General features: G+C 33.7%; 1 protein-coding gene across 4 annotated transcripts in view; it reads right to left on the bottom strand.

The window, feature by feature from the left end:
* LOC128671386 (tachykinin-like peptides receptor 99D) overlaps positions 1-23,595 on the bottom strand; it is a 91,157-nt gene that overhangs the window by 24,215 nt on the left and 43,347 nt on the right. Inside the window, exon 2 of one of the 4 annotated variants that reach the window (XM_053747823.2) lies at positions 13,138-13,213. The exons of the other annotated variants lie outside the window; for them this stretch is intronic. The gene's annotated coding sequence lies outside the window, so the exon portion shown is untranslated. The remainder of the gene's footprint in view (positions 1-13,137; positions 13,214-23,595) is intronic. 4 annotated transcript variants of the gene reach the window in all.

The following is a 23,595-nucleotide window of genomic DNA, read 5'->3' as shown; positions in this document are numbered from 1 at the left end:
CTAATGCAGGGTTGTACCAGTCGACTTAGATGTAAAATTTTAACCCGCGCGCAGATTAGATGAAATGTCGTATACTTTACGTTGTTCTGCGCAGGTTAAAGTTTGCCGGGGTTTTATCGTGGGTTGGATAGTAAATAGGCACTAGACAGTGGGTAGTAAAGTAAGTTTATTATAAAACTTAAGGTAAGACCTAGAACAATTAAATATAAATTAAAAATCTAAAATAGAGATTAGGTGATACGTTATATATATTCTCAATAAATGGAGCACTTATCCTTATTGGGTCTGTTCTTATTATTTTATTTAATGTTTATAAATTAACACGGCCACCCTCTTGCCTCACTAGCTTGATCGTAATGTTTACGCGTCAAAGTGTTCGAGCGGATTTAGAATTTTAAAATTTATGACAGTAGATCCAAATGTGCCAGCGCAGGCGAAATACATCGAAAGAGATTCCAAACAAAGCGTAGCTGCGTTACAAGTTAACGTCAAAGTTGACGCTGGTGCAACCCACCCTAAATACGAATTGGATTTTGTGGTCCTGCTTGCTTCTTTAATCTGCATCTTTATATAATATAAATACCTGCATCATCTTTAGCTCTTTGTTTTTCTCATCGAATCTGTTATTGCTAAAACTGGTGTCCGATTTTTTTCTATTTTATCTCTGCGGAGAGGAGGGAGATAGGATATCGAATATGACCATTTCGTCAGAGTATTATAAATTAGACAGAATTTCCATTGGTTTTAGTTTTTAACATTTTGGCTACCTGACTGGGAAAACAATGAGGTATTTAAACTTTCATTGATTACGTGTTTGTTTTTGTTCTCATGAAAGTATACTAGGTGATTGTTTATTTATTATTTATGCTTTTTTAGATTACAAAATCGTGACGTCACAAGACATTATCATCAATCCATGGAATTAGTAGGTACTTGTACGGAGTGCCAGCTAATTCCATGCATCAATCTCCACATAAATTATTGTTTTTGACATTAGAAAAAGGTAGCCAAATGTGGTACCTACCTAATTTGTTCCATACTTGAATTATTAGTGACATAACTATCTCATACAGATTACAAACTTGAGTTGTCAATATTCCTTATAAAAATTTATAATTAAAAAACAATTATAATATTATACTATAATGTAATCTATCAATCTATACAGTTTATAATTTGTGATTTGGATATTATTACAAAATTAATGTCATAAGCGGCGTCTGGACATACAAGTATGTTTACGATAATACAATGAATGTTTACAATAACAACACGATGTAGTGGAAACGGGATTAGATCATCCAAAAAGTGGTAATTTTGTGTAGAAAGTAAATTAATTATCATTTTTTGACATCAAAGACCGATAAATCCCTTTTAATTGTAAACCACGGCTTTAGAAATAAATACAGCGGGAAATTGAACACTTTTTTAAAGATAAAAATACCTCTAAAAAACGGGTTTATAGGGTATACCTATATTCATATAAGTAACCGTGATTTATATTGATCAATAAAATAAGTAAATTTTTAGTCTGTGACAAACATTCAAATGAAATACTGGGAAGTTGCGCTGACAATCCTTAAATCATTACATAATATAAAAAAATGAAACCTCGCACTGGGCTCTCTGAACATATTACACTGAAAGTATCCAATATATTCAAACAGACGACAGTGTTCCTATTCGAAAAGCATTATATATTTCCACGCGACATTTAGAGAACGGGTAAAATTGGCTTCCAAGATCCATTACTTTTAGGAATTGCAATGGGTCTACCATTCGAGCCATATCATGAAGTTGCAATTTCATAGTCAAGCAAAATCAAGCCTTACTAACAATGTTTGAGAGACTGATGTAGCTTGAAGACACAAATTGGCTTGGCTACTTGTTTTTGTAATAACTTTATTATGTTAATTAATAGTTATGCAAAAAATGCAGGAGATGAGATGTTGGGTACACGTAATAAATGTAAAATTTACATGAAATGTAAAAGATGTTACAAGAAAATAGATTTTGAATGCAATTTCCGTATCTGGTTTAATATTTGGCATGCGAAAGGCCGCAGCCATATTGTTCTCATTGTAGGGCTTATACGCTGCCAATGAAGATTCATTTCTTGCATACTTTACGAGATGAAATACATATAAAGTTTATGGATCTACGGCTCCCAGGAAGTTTACAAACTTCCAAGTTGTACACAACTTGGTTGAATTTTTGGATCGTTTGGCGATTGAGATCGTGAAATGTTCGGACCGGATGTCCAATTACTTAAGTACTGTATTGAAATATAAAATAAAAAAATTGGAATATAAAACAAATATTTTTTATTGCAAAAAAGAGAAATACATAAATAATAACAAAAACACTAAACAAGGAAGTTTTCAAGTATTTTGCAGTCGCGATTGCGTAACGACCGGTTTTTTGAAGTGAAACCTTCTTTAGCGGCGTTGTGCACTTTTTGTGATGGGTAAAAAATGTTTAACTCGCGTCAGGACACGTGACCCTGATCGAAAATTCGTAAGACGTCAAAAATGCACAACGTTAATATTCAAATTTTCATTTCTGCCGGCACTCCCGGAGTGCAATACTTTTTTTTTTACATTAGAGCGTGTTCCCATTGCTCAAAGCGTTGCAGCTGCGACGTCCTTCATCATATTGATATCCGTCGACGGATTAACGCAGAAGAACATAGTAATTGTATGAAGTTTTGATGTATGACAACGCATGTAAGTGTCAAACCCTATAGAAAACAACGTACACGACGAAGCTACAACTACAACTACTATTACTACTACTTACTAGATAAAATAAAAATCATTTGAGTTTTAAGAAACAGCTTTATCTAAAAATACTTCACTTAATATATCTAAGCACACGCGAACTGACAGCAAGAAAAGTAATTTAAACGCTCGAAGTGGGACATTGTTTTGAAACTATTAATATATTTTTTAAATATTTTCGTAATATTAAAATAACTATTGTTTCACCTACTATTATAGAGTATTGTATCGTCGCAACGGAGCACGACTGAACAATGAGAACACACTCTTAATTAGCATTGGTAAGTCACGATTGTTGTCAGTCTTAATGAGAATGAGAATATTACAACAACAAATTGTTTTTTTCCAAAATGATCTCGGATGTCTTCAAGGTCAAACCAGATGAAAATTAGACTATTCCCAGTACCCGCCAAGTAGTTTTACCAGATTTGACTGGTATGTAAGAAGTTGACTGGGAAGTTTCTTCACATTAGACATGTAGACCATTGGAAAAATTGCTTTCCAATAATCTTACCAGTAAAATTACTGATTTGAAGAGAAGAAAAAATATTGTTTCCCTACACACACGAAAATCACCTTGCCTCACATTAAATATTACTCTAGCGATGTTTTTCGTTAAAAATCCGTTCCGTACTCTATATAGACTATGCATCATAAAAGCGAATAACAGTAAATAAGGCACTTTATTTGCAAAAACCTCCCATCTGTATGATAAGTAGAGTTATTTCCATCTGTTTACGTAGCGTAGTTACAAGCGATTTGATCATCTTTGTCAATTTTTTTGTTTAGAACTTCCATAAAATAATTGCCTACAAGTTTGACCCTACGACGAGGGTTCATGTACCCATGACTTAAAATTTTGTAAACATCTATTTATAGGTATACTGTAAGTATGTAAGCGATTGTGAATGAATAAATAAAACTGTCAAGTGCGAAAACTCAAGCACCGAGGGCTCCATAAAACTAGTTTTTTTTTTTTGTTTTGTGCCTAAATAAATACATATACGGTTTTCAGATTTATTCTCTAATAAATTTTATTGGGATATATGCTTATCTATGCTCCAGGGATTTTCCGAATCCCCGTGGAAATTTTGGGATAAAAAAATACTAAATGTGTTTAGAGGTTTCTTTCTATCGTATACTAAAGTCGATCAGTTGTAAACAATTAAAGTACAAATCTTTTATACCACTAGAAAAATATAAACATAAGTAATCGTAAAAGTCATGCCTGATCCCTTTAAGCAACTTAAATCCAAACAAACATCAGTGTTAGAAAATATCACAGTCGACAAGAGGTAAGGCTGACCATGCGGACCGTAGACAAAATTTAAGCACGTATCATTCCACCAATATGTCTATGCACAAAAATTTTAATTTTCAAACGATTTAAAAAGTAAAACAAAGCGTGTGGAAATAGGGTTTGTCTGAAGCAAACGACCCTTATCGTTTGCTTCGAATTTTTCACGCTTATTGGAATTTTTCCATTGATGTCGGCCGCCGGATAATAGCAGCGAACTCGACCGCTCTGTGACGGTATTCGATGGTCTAGTTTTGAGGAATGTAGGTAGGATTTGTAATGACATGAATATAAAAAAAATTATAGGGACATGTCACACAGATTGAGTTCGCCCGAAAATAAGAGATATAGACTTCCGCGACCTCGGTGGCGCAGTGGTAGAGTGCTTGACTCTGAACCGAGAGGCCCCGGGTTTGATCCCCGGTCGGGTCATGATGGAAAATGATCTTTTTCTGATTGGATCGGGTCTATATATATATGTATTTGTTATAAAATATAGTATCGTTGAGTTAGTATCCCATAACACAGTCTCGAACTTACTTTAGGGCTAGCTCAATCTGTGTGATTTGTCATGGTATATTTATTTATTTACTTATGGTAAACGATACGATTTTTTATAATATACTCGTAAAGATCATTTTCCATCTTAACCTAACTGGGGATCGAACCTGGGAAATTGGGTGTTGTACTTAGGACGTAGGGTTCAAGTACCTTCAAATTTTATCAAAATTAGTTTAGCCTAAAAAGCATAACGGATATACAGAACATCGTATATATTGTACATCCATGCATCCATCATTTTATATATTCATGAGTAAAAATGAATGATAAATGAATGACCAATTCGTGTGTTTAAAGCGTGATTTATTGTGGAGATTTTATATATGTAACAGTCATGTCGGATGCATGAAAATTGAAAATATTTTGCACATTTTCAACATAGCACAGCTTGTACACGTTCAGAAATGTCCCGGAATTATTAAACAGAGTTGAAAGGTTTCACCCCTCAACATTTTCGTCCCACGGGACGAAAATAACTTACCTAAATGATACAAAATTAAACTACATTCAAAGCAATAAAAATCTCTTTCTTTCATCTGAGCTTCCCGGCTGCTTCCTAGTCGCTTTTCTACTTTTCCGTATCCACTTCGTACGGTCGTCGGCATACCTAGTTGTCAGACCATTGGCACGCATGTCATCCTTGACGACATCAAACCAGCTTTTCTTGGGTTTGCCCATTCTGTCAGGGTCAGGGGGGGGAGTGATAACAATACCTATATATAAATTAACTAAAAACTTATTATACCCTTTTTATAATCGAAGTTATTTCAACTTTGATTATACAAAAAAGGAAACAATACGCTTACTTAATATGAATTAATTTCTTAAAGTTTGAATATTTGGTAAGATAAAATATTTGATATTATTTCTCGTTTGTCCCATGGGACAAAAATGATGAGGGATGAAAATGAAACGGTTACCTACTGATAATTCTGGACGAATAATTAAAATACCGCCATATTTCAAACAATCTTCCATTAGCATTTCGCTACCTCTGTCCTATGGTAATACCGGCGAATCGCAATGAGTTTGAATAGGTCGATGTGCGGTCGGCTGTACACAAATTGTACCGTTCAGTCGAGTGATAATCGGCCATGACTATTTCTCTCTCGACGAGCAATCACCTGAATGTTGTGTAATCATCCGTGTACCACAAACGAGTTTATGGTCACAATTACAATCACTTTGTCTATCAAAAGTGCTTTTGTAATAAAATTTTAAGAACAGTTGAATAATTGTAAGCAGTATGTATACACATTACAGTACATAACATTTTTAATACAAGACACTTGCTTGATGTCTTTATGGATAACTAGATGTTGCCCGGGGCTTCGCTCCCGTGGGAATTTTGTGATAAAATATTGCGCATAGCAATCTTGGTTAATGTAATTTTCTAATGGTGAAAGAATTTTTGAAATCGGTTCGGTAGTTTTGGAGATTATCCGCCTCAAACATACAAACTCAGAAAGTCACAAACGCCTTTATAATAATAGTATTGATATGTGTGCCAGCGGTCTGACAACTAGTAAGGACGACCGTGAAATGTGGAGAAGTTAATGTAGGAAAACTAACTTTGCGCTCGGTTGAGGAAGAAACAGGGAATTTGGTCTGATGAGAAGGAGTGCGCATTTGCTAAAGTAATCATTTTACGAGAAAAAAACACCTAGCGCCCATTCATGATAAGTTGCATACATTACATCCACCCATTCGCTTGTCTAGATCGTGTGAATGGCACGTATAGTGATGTTTTCAGGCACGCCTGAAAAAATATCACAACATTTTGTCGTAAATATACAACAGTGTCTCTAGGAGTATTGACAGCTTGTTGCTTGAATAAACACTATTTAAATTCGATATTTTGAATACGAAAATCTTGTTAATATATATTTTTTAAATCTCCTCTGAAAAATTGGTATTTTTTCTCAAGTTTTCAATAATTTAAATTATATTTTCGAATTCAATTTAATCGTACAATGTAAATAAGTATGGTATACAGAACATTTCTCAGACGTAGTTTAGAATTTTATTGAATGAAACTTGTCTTGAAATCTTTGTAGAAAGGACTAACACTTAGTATTGTATGAAATGTATTTCTGTGCTAATCTGGATGGTCGTTGAATTTTAAATAGAATACAAACGTTGTCGTGATCCCGAGGGAATTTATTTGGCGAGCGTATTCAGTAAATTTATAATTTAGCAGTACTTGAATCGTTTTATTAGGTACTAGTAGTTTTATTATTATTGTCTATACATTGTAAGCAACGTATTGCGATGAAACTTAAAGATTTTATGTTAGACGTGGATAGATTTTGCGTGATACGCGAACAAATAAACTCACAAAATCCTTTTATATTCAATCTGAGTTTGAAATCATAACTTCATTAATATTAAAACAGGACCAGCGAAAATTAATTTACAATACAATATTTGTAAATCTCTTTGCAGAAAGAAATAAAAGAATTCAAAAATTTTTAAGATTCTTAGAAACTCCTTATGAATCTAAATTAGATATTTTTGCGCATTGTATTCAGTGTTTTCCAATTGAAAAAAAATAAATCCTTTGATTTGTTTCATTTTGTTTTATTGCCTAACGACGTGAAAAAATCTTACTAGGGGTGTCGACGACTGTGCGAAGTGGAGACGAAAATGTGGAAGGAACTGTGAAAGCGCTCAAATGATGTGAAAAATACTTAGATCAATGGAAAAATAAGTCGAGTTAAAGCTAGGTTTACTGGAAATTTATATTATTTTCTGTAATTTCCTCTTCAAGAAATTACATTTCTGGAATCAATAAATATATCCTTCAAAGAAAACGGTGTCACTTCATATCACTTACGTACTAATGTGATTATATACCCAAGTTAACCGACGAAAATAACCGCTGGAAATAAGAGAACTGATTTTTATAATTTAAGAGATTTTTTTAATTTTTTTTTATTGTACTAATTCCACAAGAATTTCCCAATGACACTCGTATAATATTTTATACGAGTGAGACCTTAATTTTATAGATATCGACTAAATCTGTTATTTTTATGAAGAAAATAAATGATGAGTTTGCAAGCCGGTTATTTCCCCGGTAAGTCCTCTAAGATTTATTAAGGATTTAGAAACAGGGCTCCCGCGAGCTTATTATTGGTTATTGGCTCACACTCGCGAGATATAAGCCGAATTGAAGCCAATCCCAACCCAAACAGCGCATGACGGTTGAGGTGCGCTTTGTATCCCATTTGGAGAGATTTTAAAGCGGGATTCAATTGATTCTAGCTTTACGAGTGCAATGAAATCATGCGCTTTATTGCTTGTTTCCCATTTCCGAGTGGTGATGTAATCATATTGAGTTAATTTTAATTTGGTATTAAATGTTTTGTCTATGGTCAAAAAAGTAAGTGTGAGTCGCACCAGTCAACTTTGACTGCGCAGAAAAATGCAAGGTACTTACGTCATTTTGTTTAAATCTTGAATGTATCCTATAATATATATTTTCAACTGTAACGATTTAATTACACATTGGAATAGGTCCTCTAAATCACCCCGTAGATATACGTACTAGATGACTTAAAGCCTTGATAGCTGGTAGGCAACAATAGCGTTCCCAAAGAGGGTTGATGACAAAGAGACGGTTATAACGTCAGAGCAGATACGTCAAAAAAGGTTTATCTTTGAGCCAGAGGCGGACTTCAGGCGTCACAGCCAAGTATGTAATAGCTAATATGCAAAGATGACGAAGATCAAGATGATAATACGACTTCAAATCAATAATTTACAGTTACTTTTTCTAAAATAACATCATCATTATCAATAAAAGAAGCATTTAGGTATTTGAAATTGACAAAAATTTCATTAAACTCATCATATTCACTGGCTTCAAGTGAATGCAATTGAAAAGCCACAGATCCCAATAAATGGGGAGCCATCGCGAGGCAATATTAGCAACATTTGGCTGAAGGCACGCCAGCATTCAGCACCTATATTGAAAGTTTGGAATAGACCCCCTGTGGGGTGCCTTAACTTCTGCACGAAGATATTGAATTCTTCGTAATGAAAAAAAAATCAACTGTTTTTTAATGTGTAGTTTCAAATGTAGTGTTCATAATTTTATGATTTACTTAAAATCCCCGTAGTTATAAAGACCGGGGGTCTTTATAACTACGGGAATTTTAAAACATTCAATAGCACATACCTACTCGTAATAAAACATTTTATCTCAAAAATCTGATAATTATATTAATATTCATACAAATGCTCTGTTTATTTCACGGAGAATCGTGTCATCATAAAATACGTATTTTTATTATTATTTATGCTGGCCACACCACACTATTCTTTCCATTTGGTCCGGCCCTGTGTTGTAGCGGTCCAGTTCTTGCGGAATCTGTCCAAGTCTTACAAACATACGTAATATCAGACCCTTTCACTCAATTATCTGAGAAAGATTGTCAGCGTTTGTTAAGTTGTGAGGAAAGCCAATAAAGTCTGAGATATTTATTAGTTTTTCTCTTTCAATGTCCAGGGGTCGTAATACTTTACTGATTTCCTTCCATTTCAAATATGAAATTCGTGAAATTAAAAGTAGCAGCTGCAGGTGCGAAATTTCCTTTCAAACATGTTTTTGACGAGGAATTGTACTGAAATGTTTGAAAGGCTACAATTTTCACTAAAATATAATGGATGATGAATTAGAGGTGTGGCCGTTGCCCAGCAGTGAGACACCATAGGCTATTTAATAAAATGAAAAAAAGAATTTTGAATTTCGCTTTCACATCAGCGCAACTTGTAACCAACACAATCGAATTTTATTGGTTGATCATGATCCGGCTCTGCACAGCAAAACTTCGATGGAGTCCCAGCATAATCTGCCACACTAAATGCAGAGAGGAATAAAAAAAATCATTATTTTCCCGAATTATGTTCGGTATTCAAATCTTAATTTACCATTTTTAATTCCAGCCATGATCTGACTTTTAAATCGTCGGGTCATTATTAATCTGTGATGAGATTTATTTTTTCTTTTGTGAAACCAGACTCGGCATTAATGGAAATTATAATTTGAGCCTGAGGGTTTAACTTAAGGATATTGGATTTAATCGTCAGTAGTCATTTTACCTAGGCAGATGAAGTGGTGATAAATATATAGCTAAAGCTATATAATTATAGCTTTATTCACTGATAGAGAAGTGGTTGAGACAAAGGTTTTATTTCCAATACAATTCAGATTTAATAAAATCTCATTTAATAAAATCGTCAATTATTTTTAACAAATTTCATAAATCCAGCCACGTAAACTCTTTTAATCAACTCTTACTTTTTATTCTGGACAGAGAATACACGAGTAAGAGATAGAGAGGGAAGATATCATTCACCAAACAACATAAATGGCGTTTTATTGAATGATTGGTCATTGGTGTGCGCGAGCGTGTCGCGCCAATCTCAATTTGTGACTATGACAGTTATTGGAAAATGTACTTCTGTAATTTTTAGCACGTACCATTAGCCGTACAATTGATTAATTTATGTATAGCATTATTCAAATTGACTCAAGCACAACCATAGCGGTTGACAAATTATCCAATCTTCGGTGTAAATGGGCCGTATGATGTGTTGCGGGTGCGAAATACAGAACTACGTTGCCATATTTCTCTCTAGTTACTTATATAAGGAGAAGAACAATTTTTGTTTCTTACGTCACAAATATCTCAAAATGATGGAAAGGTCCCTGATTCGAATCCTACCCGTGCTACATGTTCATATAGTTATATCAGAGTGAATCGTTATATTCTCATGTTCTTCCACTTGCCACCATCATTGAAAGAAATCATCGTGAGGAAACTTGTATTATAATTGTGTGAAATGGAGGAGACGATTACAATTTCTATGCGACCATAGAAATTGTAAATAAAAATCTTGTGCAGTGGTATTTAATAAAAAGTGTAATATAATATATATATTTTTCAATAATAATAATGAATTACCACTGTGACTTTACATTGCAAGCAATTGGCGGGAATATTCTTAGCTGTCAGTATGACAAAATATTTGATTAAAGAATACAAAAAATGAGTTTATTTTTTATCGGTGGCCAGTGAAACATGAATCCGGGATAATTATTATTGTCAAGAAAGCAATTAATGATCACCGTTCACTTACTGATATGTTTGTACCTCTTTCAAATATTCCAATAACCATCTTGTCTAAATTTCGAATACTTACATAGAATGAAGGGGTATGAAAGAGAATACTTTATAAAGTTGATCGAGTTCAGTCGTGTATGGATAAATGTACGCGTAAGTTTATGTAGAATTTTAGTTCAAGTGGTATAAAAACTCAAAAACTATCAAAGGTATTCAAGGTGAGTCACCTTGGATTAACTATAAACAAAACCTCAAACGGGGTGAATGTGTTTAGGTTTAATTTGTCGGTTTCACTGAATGATGGTAGCGTTTGAATGTTAATGATTAAGTTAGGCCTTCCGAGTTCAAATTGCCGGTAATATATCGCTTGTTATTGATCACAGGTGATTGTGGCAAATAAACTTGGGTCATTGGTTTTTTATTCTAAAAGAGTGAATACCTAAGCAGTATCTCAAAAAAGGAACGTACACACCGAACGCGTGTCCACATATGCGCGCGTATACATACAGGCATGCGTTTCAATTGTTTACAAAAACAACCCAATAAAACAAAATAGGTTAGATGTTTATTTCGCGTTTCAGCATTCAATACGACACAAATAGTAAATTGTTTTGAGAAATGTAATGATGAACTGATGAGTAAGCTAAGAATTACTAATAAATATTAGTTACTTAGTGTGGCAAAAATAAATGTTTTATCAATTTAACTATTTCTAGATTTCGCCCGCGTGATTTCCCACGGGAGCTGTTATTTTTCCGGGATGAAAGGTACCTTATGTCCTTTACCGTTCTTCAAATTATATCTGTGCAAAATTTTAAGAAGATTGGTTGTGTGTTGTGTTGCTCGTCGTTTGTACGACTCTCCCTTTTTTGTAATTCGTCAAAACTCGTGAAAACAACAAAGTACGTAATATATTAAATATAAAGGGTGAAAGCATAAAAAGACATCTTTGGGCTAAAAAGTTCAGGTCCCAAAGAATAAATTAGTTTGTATACAATTTACCCTTTTAAATGCAAATTGAATGGAACCAGTTTTCAACTCATAAATACCGTTTTATTTTGGTATTATTCTTTTAATTATACCATTTTCTAGGCTAATACGTTTCGATTTCAAAAATATATTATTTTTATTATTCAAACGGCTAACTTGGACGAAATTTTAATAATTTAAAATGATTTTGCAAATAAATTTTAATATGTTGCATATAAAACCTTATAAACTTACCGTATTATTCGTAAAAAGTAAAAGTATAGGCACTTTAAGCTAAAGTGTGCTATGTCTTGTTCTACCTATGTCAAACCATACCTTAGGTTTAAAATTATGACTTAACTTTATTATGCATAACAAGGCAACAACAATTGAATGTTCGGTCGGGTCGGTATACATTCCTTTCAGGTTACATTTGTAAAATCAAACTGCCAAATACTTACGACATCACTTTATTTAATTATTTAACTTTGTAAAATAAACAATACTTTCTTATGTTCGATTATCTACTTTGAAAAATGTTTTCCACTATGAATTAACTGCCATTAAGTGACAATGTCGATCGTGTTTAACAATGTCGCTGCTCAGTAACTCTGCCCGAATAACCACCTTTTCGAAACGAGTTTGTCCGTTAATCAACTTACTTTAAATTATTATAATTAATGATCTATATATTAATAAAACCAAAACATTTTCATTGAAAACAAAATTATTGTCAATAGAATTACAATACAATATATTACATACTCTTTCTTGCACCAAAGAAAATTCAGAATAGAATTATAATAATCTTAAAATGTATGACTTAAAAAATATTTTAAAAAATATGTATCAACTAAAAGAAGCAAGTACATGTGATTCCTATTTGAATACATCAAAATTTGAACGAAACTGGTGCTTATTCAATTTTAAAGTCAAAAAGCTCTCTGTCAAAGCACTTAATGTCGTAAAATAAACACTTTCATGAAACGGCCCTTCAGTAATATAAAATAGGGGATTTAAATTAATTTGGTTACATTAAGAAGTCACTTCAGGGGTAAGATTAGTTATTTTTCAAATTGTCTTCATTAGCGTTTGCTTTCTGGGTTTTTTCAATGACAACTCAAAGTTTCGAGATGAGATTATTAAAATACGTTATACATGAGAATTGTTTGAGATGGACTTTTTTACTTAAATATGGACGAACATCCCTCGTTTGATAATAAAAAATTCTGTTTGTCGAGTCCGTTGTTGGCGCTTTTTTTTTAAACGGGTACTGTGAGTGAGTCGAAAATAAAATCATATTAAAATGATTTTATATTTTTAGTGTGGGTAGTAGATAAAGTACTGTGGCGGTTAGTGTGATTGTTGGGAATCTGTTTTCACCACCATAACTTCACACCGTAAATACTCCAGTCTGGCTGCGACCGCGGGCGGCCACTGCGAGTCCTCGAAACGTCAGCAACAATCCTTCGATCCTGGAGATAATAAAAACAATTGAACAACAATAGGACCGCAAAGCGATTGGGCGCGCGGGAACTAAAAGGTAACATAAAAAGGTGCTAAGTCCCGTTAATACGAGTACAATATAGTTATGTGTTCAAAGTGTGAAAGTTTCTAAAACGCAAATACGACTAGTATTAGATTTTTTGTCGTAGCATTTTGGCAATCGAATAGATTCAAAACACAAGCAAACAAAGACACAATTTAGACTCACCAAAACAATTTTAAGGTCTCAAATCGGAGATAAGGTGGGACAATTCAAACCACAGATTTATTATTACGATATGGAGGCAATAACAGGCCTTTTTTGGGATAACGTCAAAGGTGGTAGTGAGATAAGCTTGTGTAGAATATTGCGTTTACGAATATGGCACACTTACTTATCCTTATGCGGCTATATTTCCTGTTTTCGTATGAAATTATTATATCGTTACTTCTGTCTGTCTGTTCGCAATAAACTCAAAAACTACAGCACGTATTTTCATATGGTTTTCACTAATAGATAGTGTGATTCCTGAGGAAGGTTAAGATTGTAATTTAGTATGTTTTAACACGCGCGAAGCCGCGACGGACAGCCCATTGATATTTCGTGTTAAACTCAAAAAAATATTTTAAACCCCGACGCAAACGGATGGTGTTACAACGTTTCATTTATTTTATTTATTTATTTCACAACACTTTAAGATTATTACATAATATGAAACATTATATTCATTCACAGTTTTTAAATACATTTACCTAACTAAACACTATCGTAAATAACAGTATCTGAAGTGAAAATCCGAACGGCGCGTCATTTGCATAGAATATTTTCTAGAATATCAAATGCATAAATTCCCCTGTTCACTGAAGTTACTAAAAAATATCAGAGGGAATCTTGTTAAATCGAGCCATGGAGCTTGTAATTTTATATTTTAAAGTAAATAGAAGTGACAAATAATGTATTTTAAATAAAAAAAATCTGTAAACACAAACGTAGGTGTATAGCAATAAGTATCTATTTTTATATAAGTACATCTCACATAAAAATTTGAAAATATTTATAAAATAATAATCCATACTCTATACTATTATCATAAATGCGAAAGACTGTCTGTTCCGCTGGACCGATGTTGGTGAAATTTGGTATTCATGTAGTTAAAGACTTCCGTCCGAACATAGGCTACCTTTTATTTTCAAAAATCAAACACCAAATTACTATAAAGTGCATACATTGCTATCTTTTTCATTTGATTCTCTCTCTTTTTCTTGCGTTAAATAGCTATGTACTTACCTCAAAATACATACATAAGAAAGATTTGTCGGGCCACCTATGTAAGTGCATTATTATATGTAATGTTGCATCAAAAATGTTCTTAATTTATTTAAAACTTCTGAAGGGTTTAGGACACAAGAAACCGGTATTGATTTTATTAGAAATGATTTAATGAAAGAGTAAAAGAACGCAGTTCTGATTAGGCAGTGTTGTAAGATTTCAGAGACAAAAAGTTTTTTACTTATGTATAACTAATCTTAACAACTTCATGCGTGTATCTCCATTACCCCACTGTTCAGATTCAGATTACAATTGTTTACACTAATTGCGCCTGGAGCCATCAAGATATCGTCATAGGAGCCTTGTACTAAAGGCAGACTGCACCTAACAACACGCCACCGTTGCCTTGCACCCTACAAACGCACATCAAACAGTTTATTAGCTTATGTATGTTTAAATGACGCTCGCCTCTATTACAGTGTCATCCTCGTGTGTTCCTATTTACATTTGAGACTGCAACGCTCCAAATACATTCTATCGCAGAATTACGCAAATCTGTATTGCATTACAGAATCATTATTTATTGCTTACGTGGCGTGTGGTCCCACTTAGAATAGAACCACTCCGTATTCTCCCGTGGATGATTACCCTTTGTCACCCCATACGACATCTTTGCATCCTTGGCCACGGATTGGCAACAATGGTACAAATAATAATAATAAATTGGTGCTTTTATATATTATTAGAAAAAAAAAAACATTGTAAGAAACAATAATGTTAAGCCGATCTGGCATGATAGGGACCAACACTGTTCAAATGAGTTTCTTTCGGCATTTCTTCTCAGCAGTGGTCGTTCCGAAATGCCAGTAGTTTGGTAGCTTGTGAGAAATAACTATAAATATAAAAATTGACGAGAAAAAGTGCCTGTGAAGGTCTAATTTCTGAATAAATGATTTGAATTTGAATTTGAACAATGACATAATAGACATGACATAATACCTTTTTTGGGTATGCCCAAAGACAGTACTCGTAGATATAGATGCCATACAGGCGGTTAATAATACAACCAAATCTTCAAAATTGTTAAAGTCATCGACCCGAATGCTACAGGGTACAGCAAATATGGGAAGTTGAGAGAGAGCATGTGCAGTTGACTGTATATACATTGCAATAGTGGTGCGAGTCATATTGACGTAGTTGAGCTATACTTACTCCGTTACTTTGCTTGTAAACAAACAATCACAGTTACTTTGAAGCGATTTCATTACGAATGAAATCGGAACGGAATTAATCTTCCAGGAATTACACGTGACCGAAATGGAACGGGATTTACGATGTCAGGCATTCTGTACATGTTCTAATGCCTGCTCCACAATGTCATCGAACAGTTTACCAAACTTTGGTGGATTCGGTACACATTGCTGGTTTTTCACAGCGGTAAATAAAAGCACTCATTACTAACTACGCAATGTTCACGCATTCGCGTCGGAATGTGTCTGAGTTCGGCGACAGTGTGGAGCTGGCATAAAGTTTACTGTTAAAAATATAATGATATCATTAACCCACTTCCAACTAATCTAACTGATATTAAAAATACTGTATACATTACTTAGGGAATAAATGTAGGAAAGCGGATCTTGGGCTCCGACGCCCAAATGGAATGAAAATCACTCAAATGAGACAGAGATAATTTAGTTATGCTTACTTGCCTATAGCTTGGAACAAAAGGTAATAAGAAATAAGATTGCCATAAATCCGACCTCTCTCACAAATAACACAATTAATATTCAATACGTACAAATATAAATGTGTGGGATTGGCCCTAATCCTCGGATTTCCCATGTCGTAATAACTCACGCCAACTTTATTTACAACCGGATATAACTGGCTATTATATTTTAATATTGTTTACAAAATAGACAAGGGCACATTGCATAAGACTAACGACATTTTTCTAGTTTATACATTCAGACTTAAATACCGAAGTTAACTAACAATTCCTTTCATATTCCTACGACATGATTCAATTCCAAAAATTTTTTGGTGTGACCTACCTATGATGTGAATGATAACTAAATTTGGAAATTATGATAAGATGAAAATTAGGACAAGCGGAAAAGCGGGAGCAATTAGCATATAATAAGCTATACATCGTGTTTGAAGGTTTTTCCTGATACAAAATAGATTAAACGTACCTAAACTGTTTTACTATTTGAATCAAAACATAGCGCTATTAAAGAATTCTTTTCAACACGATTAAAATTCCTTTTCAATCGCAAAATCTCGCTATTCGCCTTTGGCCGTCAGTTCAAACTAAAATATCGTTTATTATGAGTTCTAACACGTTTTATATTAAAACATACGAAGTGATCGGCCGTGGTTACCGCGGTAAGATCTAGATGGTTTCGTTTAAACTAAGTAAACAAAAACTAACGTAAACAACTTCATTCTGGCCCCGCGCCAAGCGTGTCTTCATCACATCAACGCGGCGGCGCTCGGAAAAAAATTTGATAAGTGCGAATTTTCAATATTTTACATATACTTGTTACGATAGCTAGATGTAACAATAAACAATTTCCTAATTTGTGGACAGCGTTGCAAGGTAATCGGCCTTCTAAATTTTGTAAACTAAATATATATAATAAGTATGCAAATAACAAGAACATATGTATATCATAAAGCGCACAAGAACATAAAGATTAGTTGCGAATTTCGTCTGTTAGAAGAAATAATCACGAAAAATCCCTTCGACAGAAACCAATAAATATTTCCAAGACGTTGTCCTACGAATTAATACGTTCGGCACGGAAAGTTCGTTAGGCATTGATTCTTCGTAATAATATTGTTTCGTCTACAGGAGCTTAATTAAAAGAAAATGTCTTGTTGTCTCTGGGCGGCCGATTGTTATTTATGAAATCAGATTCGTTAACATTTTTAGGAGAACTTTTGTTGAATTCATTTTAGAAAATACAATATATAAAATATATAATATTTTGTAAGATATTCAATATGATAATAATAAGCTAGTTTATAAAAAATATTACGATATATTCGTCAAGGTTCTTGAAATATAAAATAGAACCAATCTGAAATATTCAAAAATGAAATTTATATCAACAGTTTAGATTAAAAGTCTTGAAATAGAGCATCAAAGGAGTACAATTAATAAACACACTTTAAAAAAAACATTGTTTCCGGGTTACCACATTTTACCCAGCCTCTGTGCATTACCATAAAACGCGATCAAATGTATAAGGCGAACTGATATATTAGTTTTAATAGTGTGAGTTGCAACTTTACGTTTGGATTACTGGTTCTGATGTAATTATTACTCACGTGAAATTTCCTGTTCACACGGTATTAGTAGGTACTTCTTTAATCCAGAGGCTTGAAAATATATTTTATACAAATATCTTCTCTATTGAATAAATAAAATAAAATCATAGGGTTTCTTAAACTTTACTATGTTATTACAAACACACCATAACTGGAAATTTTCAAAAGCCTTTAAAAGTGTTTGTTTATTGTTTTGTTTTATTATTGTTTTGTAAATAAAATTCTACAGCAGCGATGCCTGGCTATATATTTAGATAAATATATAAAACCGCTGCCACTCAAAAAGAGAGTTCCCATAGCTACATAGGAAATTATTAAATGTGGTTGACGGACAGATTTGATGGACAGACAGACATGTTGAAACTTTATATGAGTGTCCTTGTCCATCACTGTATTTCCTACTAAAAATATTACTCGAGGTTTTTTCCTCGGGTAATGGGCCTTTATTGCGTAACTCAGGAATGAAATAATAAGGATTACATAATAAGTAGAAAATATTCTTATCATAATTTAGAAATTTTGAAAGCATATAAAAAATCAAAATCAAAATCAAATCATATTCTAAATTAATTACCAAATTAATTATTAAATTATTTACCAAAGCTACAAACAACTAGCATTTCGGAACGACTACTGCTGAGAAGAAATGCCAAAAGAAACTCATTCAAACAGTGCTTACTATTTTATTTTAAATATAAATTTATTATCATTTTTATCAGTAATATAACAATGTAAGTGCACAAGTAAGTACATGGTCAAAAGGTATACTGAAACATATTATGATAGTGATCGAGTGCTGATAAAAAAATAATATAATTAACTAAGCGAAAAACTTTTATAATATAACAATGTTTACAATTTTCAGTTTCTAAAACATAAGTATGTTTTCCTATTACCTTTATTGGAGACAAATCGTTTATAAATACAGACATCGCTGTCGATCTATACTTAACAAGAGGATTTCCGATTATGTAAATATTTTCTCGGAGGCGCTCGCTACAAGACCTTTAGAATGCCGGCTTTGCTTCGTTAAAAATGATTAGAACTTTAACATTCAATTGTCGAAGATATTTTCAGCACATCTATACATATAATAAAGCTGTAAGCGTGTCTGTACATAGGAAATATTTAAAAAATCATTGACCTGTATAAACCCCTCGGTTTTAGTGGGGCTAATAGAAGCCAAAACATTATTTTTTTAGAATTTTTGACTGTCTGTCTTATCTGTATGTTTGATCGTGCATCACACAAAAACTAATGGATGGAACTCAATGCGGTTTTCCCACATATGTAATAAAATTTCGCTATACAATAGCGGATTGTCTAAGTTAAAATCTGGTATATAGGTTTCATTGCGATATATTGTTTAGATCCTGAGATATCGATAACTCACGAAACACAAATAAATATGGATACCGAAGATTTGAAGTGGAGAAGAAAAAGCAATAAAGTGATAAGAGAAGAGCTACTTTATACGCGTTAAGCAAGTTTCATGTCAACTCGAAATATTAACAGTCCAAGTACGAAAGAGGAAATCTTGAAATGGTTCAAAAATTATTGAATAAGTTTTGTATAATTTTCAAAACTTAGACTACAAAAGTATTTCCACAAGAGAAGCTATATTTTATAACTTAGATCGCTAACTATTAAAGTTATCGTCAGTGCAATATGGTTTCAATTTCGTATATTCTAAGTATTATGTCCATATTGTCCATGGAGATAATATTATTTTATTTATATATTTTTCTTGACGGACTCCTCAAAAGCAGGTAACATATGAGCTCGTTATAATTAGAACTATTATATAATTGAATACGAGATTGTTGTTTCATTAAAAAAACAAATATGTATTTATTTTTTTATTTAGGTAACCTGTGGTGACGTGTCCCACAATTATTTTCTTTCTCGTGGTAAAACTTTGCCCTTTCGTTCGAAATGAAAGAAAAAAAGATAAACTGAAAATCTATCTATTCCAATCGCCATTCGTTACTGAAAAGTCATGAATTTGCATGTGAACGTTCGACAGCCTACAAATTAATGATGCGACTGACTTTTATCGATGGCGACATTTCAATCAGATTATTCAGTATTCACGTATCTCGCAGCCGATGAAAATTACGTGGGAAATATAATATAATATAATTATTATTGCGACGTATGAAAATATAGCTAGATTTTAGAAATAAGGGTTTTATACCTTTTCTTGATGAATCACCAATTAGTATAGGAAAATTCATGTCCTTTGGTTATATAGTCATTGAGATTAATTGATAGTTCTCGAATATCGAAGTGGCCGATTCTAATAGCCAGCGCCCATTAGTTTCGGCCATTTCAATTATCGATTCACTTCGATTTTGAAACTTGAAATTTTATTATCATTTTGCTATATCAAAATATTCGCAGTAACGGGGACATTTTGAGGTTGTGTCGATTATACTTGACGACCCCGGGGCGCAGTGGTAAAGTGCTTGCCTCTAAACCGAGAGGTCCCGGGTTCGATCCCCGGTCGGGTCATGATGGAAAATGATCTTTTTCTGATTGGCATGGGTCTTGGATGTTTATCTATATATGTATTTGTTATAAAATATAGTATCGTTGAGTTGTATCCCATAACACAAGTCTTGAACTTACTTTGGGGCTAGCTCAATTTGTATGATTTGTCCTAATATATTTATTTATTTTATTTGTATACATGGGCGGAATGGATTAATGACGGAGTGAATTTGGTTTGGGTAGTTTTAACGACAGAAAATGGCTTGAGAACTTGCGAAGTCATCCGAAGCACGGCGGAGAAATACAATGTTTTTGGTCATCCATTGAATAAGGGGACATTGCGAAAGTGATTTAACTGCTTTCCGCTGTTACCACTGCGTCATCGAGTTATATGAGAGGCAATAAAAGGTTTTCGAAGTTGCAAGTGATTTCAATAAAAAGCGTGTTAGTAAATCTAAGAATAGATTTTAAATTCCATTTTATAATTCTCAGGTGAAATAATGAAGCATTTTCCATTGTGTTTTAAAAGACAAAAATCATTAATGAAGTGGAAAACAAATGTTTATTTATCGCTCGCCCACAACGTAATAGCAACGTTCAATTTATCGCAAGCTCGGAAACCTTCGGTTAATATCAGCCATTTCTCTTTATTCCCGTTTAAATACGGCATTGAAAATGAAATATTTAAATAATTCAAAGTAATACTCCCGTTAATCTGTGGCTGTTAAATACCTTAAATACAACATATCAAGCTATGATAAATCATTGCAAATTCGCCCCTATTTCCGATGCATAGTTCTATGTAGGGTACGTAACTTGATGTGAGGTTGATTGTACCTTTCAACGTCGTTATAATCAACTACAGTTTTTAATTTATACTATTTATTACATGCAAAACATTATTTCTAATAATGTTTTCACGAATTATATGGTGCAGCATTTAAGTGTTTCGTCCCAGTTTTCAGAGTAATTAAATATATTTAAAAAGAGTACAAATTAGTAGGTTAACTAGTAATAAATCGAGACAATCTCTCATCTGAGTGCTTTCGCGGATTCTTTCGCGGGCGTGTGGCGTAAAACCCAGGAGGTGCTCTTCTATATTCCATATATTCTTCATTAGTCTTTTCCGATTTGTCAGACTATTTGAGAACCATTATGTGTTCTTCAGGTGTTCATGACATTTCGGCAATTCCTGTGCAATCATGGAATCACGCGTTAAATACTCTTATTATCACTCTTATCCTTGTTCCCTGTAGAATTCGGGGCTGTGACGCCGCTAACCCAGGATCAGTGTACAAAAATAAAATTAAAATGTTCTAAGATTTCGCTACGATTTTCCTATCCGCCGCCTGTATTACGTCATCCCTCCTTAAGAAAGCTATTGTATGTAATGCTGATACGTGCGTTGATTTGTATCAAAGATTATTACTAACAACATGGAAATCTTTCATCTCATACCTTTAATCTCTGTGTGAAACGCAGAAAATAATCTAATATAATTATATTAAAATTCATAGTATGCGAATGACGACCCGCTGTACCGACTCGAAATAAACTCAGAATAAGGACAGGAAGCTATTCTAGGCGAGGGAGCTAATAGACAACAATAGCATTTCCAAGGAGGGTTGATATCAGGCAGTAGGCCCGTTGTACAATCATAGCAGAATATCCTTAAAATTTGAAGGGATTTGTGTCCTAGCAGTGGGGTCGTTAAAATGGCTGTTGATGGGCAGGGCAGGATGATTATTGTGCCTTTATAATCATACTTAATCATATCCTCATGGCTGAGGTGAGGGCTGAGGCACAGGCAACGTTGATTTTTCACCGTTCATCCTAACAGCGTTCAATTAAATGGTGACCAAAAACTCACACTCGTTTAAAATTCTCGGTTATAATTCATTCTCATATATTTGTATCTATAAAATGATGCTTCTTCCAGGGCACTTATTTCTAATTCAACAGCATTAAAGCAGGTACATTTGATCTCATCAAGCGACGCAGCGACTACGGTTCAGTTTTTGCTAACTTTCAAAGCGCAAGTTTCCTACTACGTTTAGCAGTTTATGGAAATGTATGCAGTGTCTGTTCGGTACAAAGGTAATCTAATACTGTACAGTATCGGCAAAGTACGAACTTTATCAGTTTACATTATTGGTTATTTTCTTGCGGTAAATAAAAGTTTAAGGGCCCGCCATTGGCCATTTTGTCGACGGACTACGAGTGTTGCATGAGGGGCTGGCGCGGATAGCAGGGTTAAAACTTAGATTTCTGCTGGCCTTCGTGCATTCGCGTCTGTATATGTTCGAGTTCCGCGGCGATGTGAAGACGTAGCATAATGGAAAATATTCACTAAAGTAGGACCAATTTAATACCTAGGTCACATTTGACATCTGTCAGTCCATAGCTAGAACTATCAAAAAATGTCTTCTTTTGTTAGTATTATTTCTTTATTTGAATGGTATAAAGTTTTTTTAGAACTACAAAAACAAAAACTACAGTGACAGACAGTTCTAGCTATATAGGCTGACAGATGTCAAATGTGACCTATTAAGTTGGTCCTACTTTAAATGTCATAATACGGTTGTCGTTAGATACCTAACTCGAGAAAAATTACTGACACCAATATTTTTCCGTAATTCATGATAAAAGTATTCTATTTTCAATTTTAAAACCTATATCAGAAAACGGAAGCTGAATAAACGAGCGATATTAACCAAAGTATATCTCCCACAGACCATACAGCTCGCATTTACAGCTCAGTATAAAAACTTTACCACAAATGAAAGTAGCACAACAAACGTTATAGACCTTCGCTTATTTTTACGGGCACTCAATAGGGGATAGAATAGACGTGATGATTGAATACCGTCTGCCATTTTATTTACCGAAAGCTCGACGTGATGAATTAACGTGCGATGGTAACTACAGGCTTTAATTTAACCTTTAAACTAAATTTCTACCATCTTGATCCACATATGTGTGTGCCTTCTATGAATGAATCTTCTAAATACACATTTTTTTTTCTATCGAATTGAATTTAAAATTCAGCGCGACAGTGTGCGGTTCGACAATATCACACGCATTAATGACGTACGTACTCATATTATTTATGTATGGACACCGTGTGTAGTTGGGGCATGTTGTCGTCGAAATTTTTCATAGTGTAACATCGCGTCGGGCGCGCTATTTGCGTTCGATATTATTTGCGTTCCACAATACACGAATACTTAACAGCAATAGCTAAACCTTGGACGATAAGAAAAATAGCGAAAC

This window comes from Plodia interpunctella, chromosome 7 (genome assembly GCF_027563975.2).
Source record: "Plodia interpunctella isolate USDA-ARS_2022_Savannah chromosome 7, ilPloInte3.2, whole genome shotgun sequence".
Classification (NCBI taxonomy): domain Eukaryota; kingdom Metazoa; phylum Arthropoda; class Insecta; order Lepidoptera; family Pyralidae; genus Plodia; species Plodia interpunctella.
The sequence above is the reverse complement of the archived record's forward strand: the minus strand, read 5'-3'. Positions and strand labels throughout refer to the sequence as shown.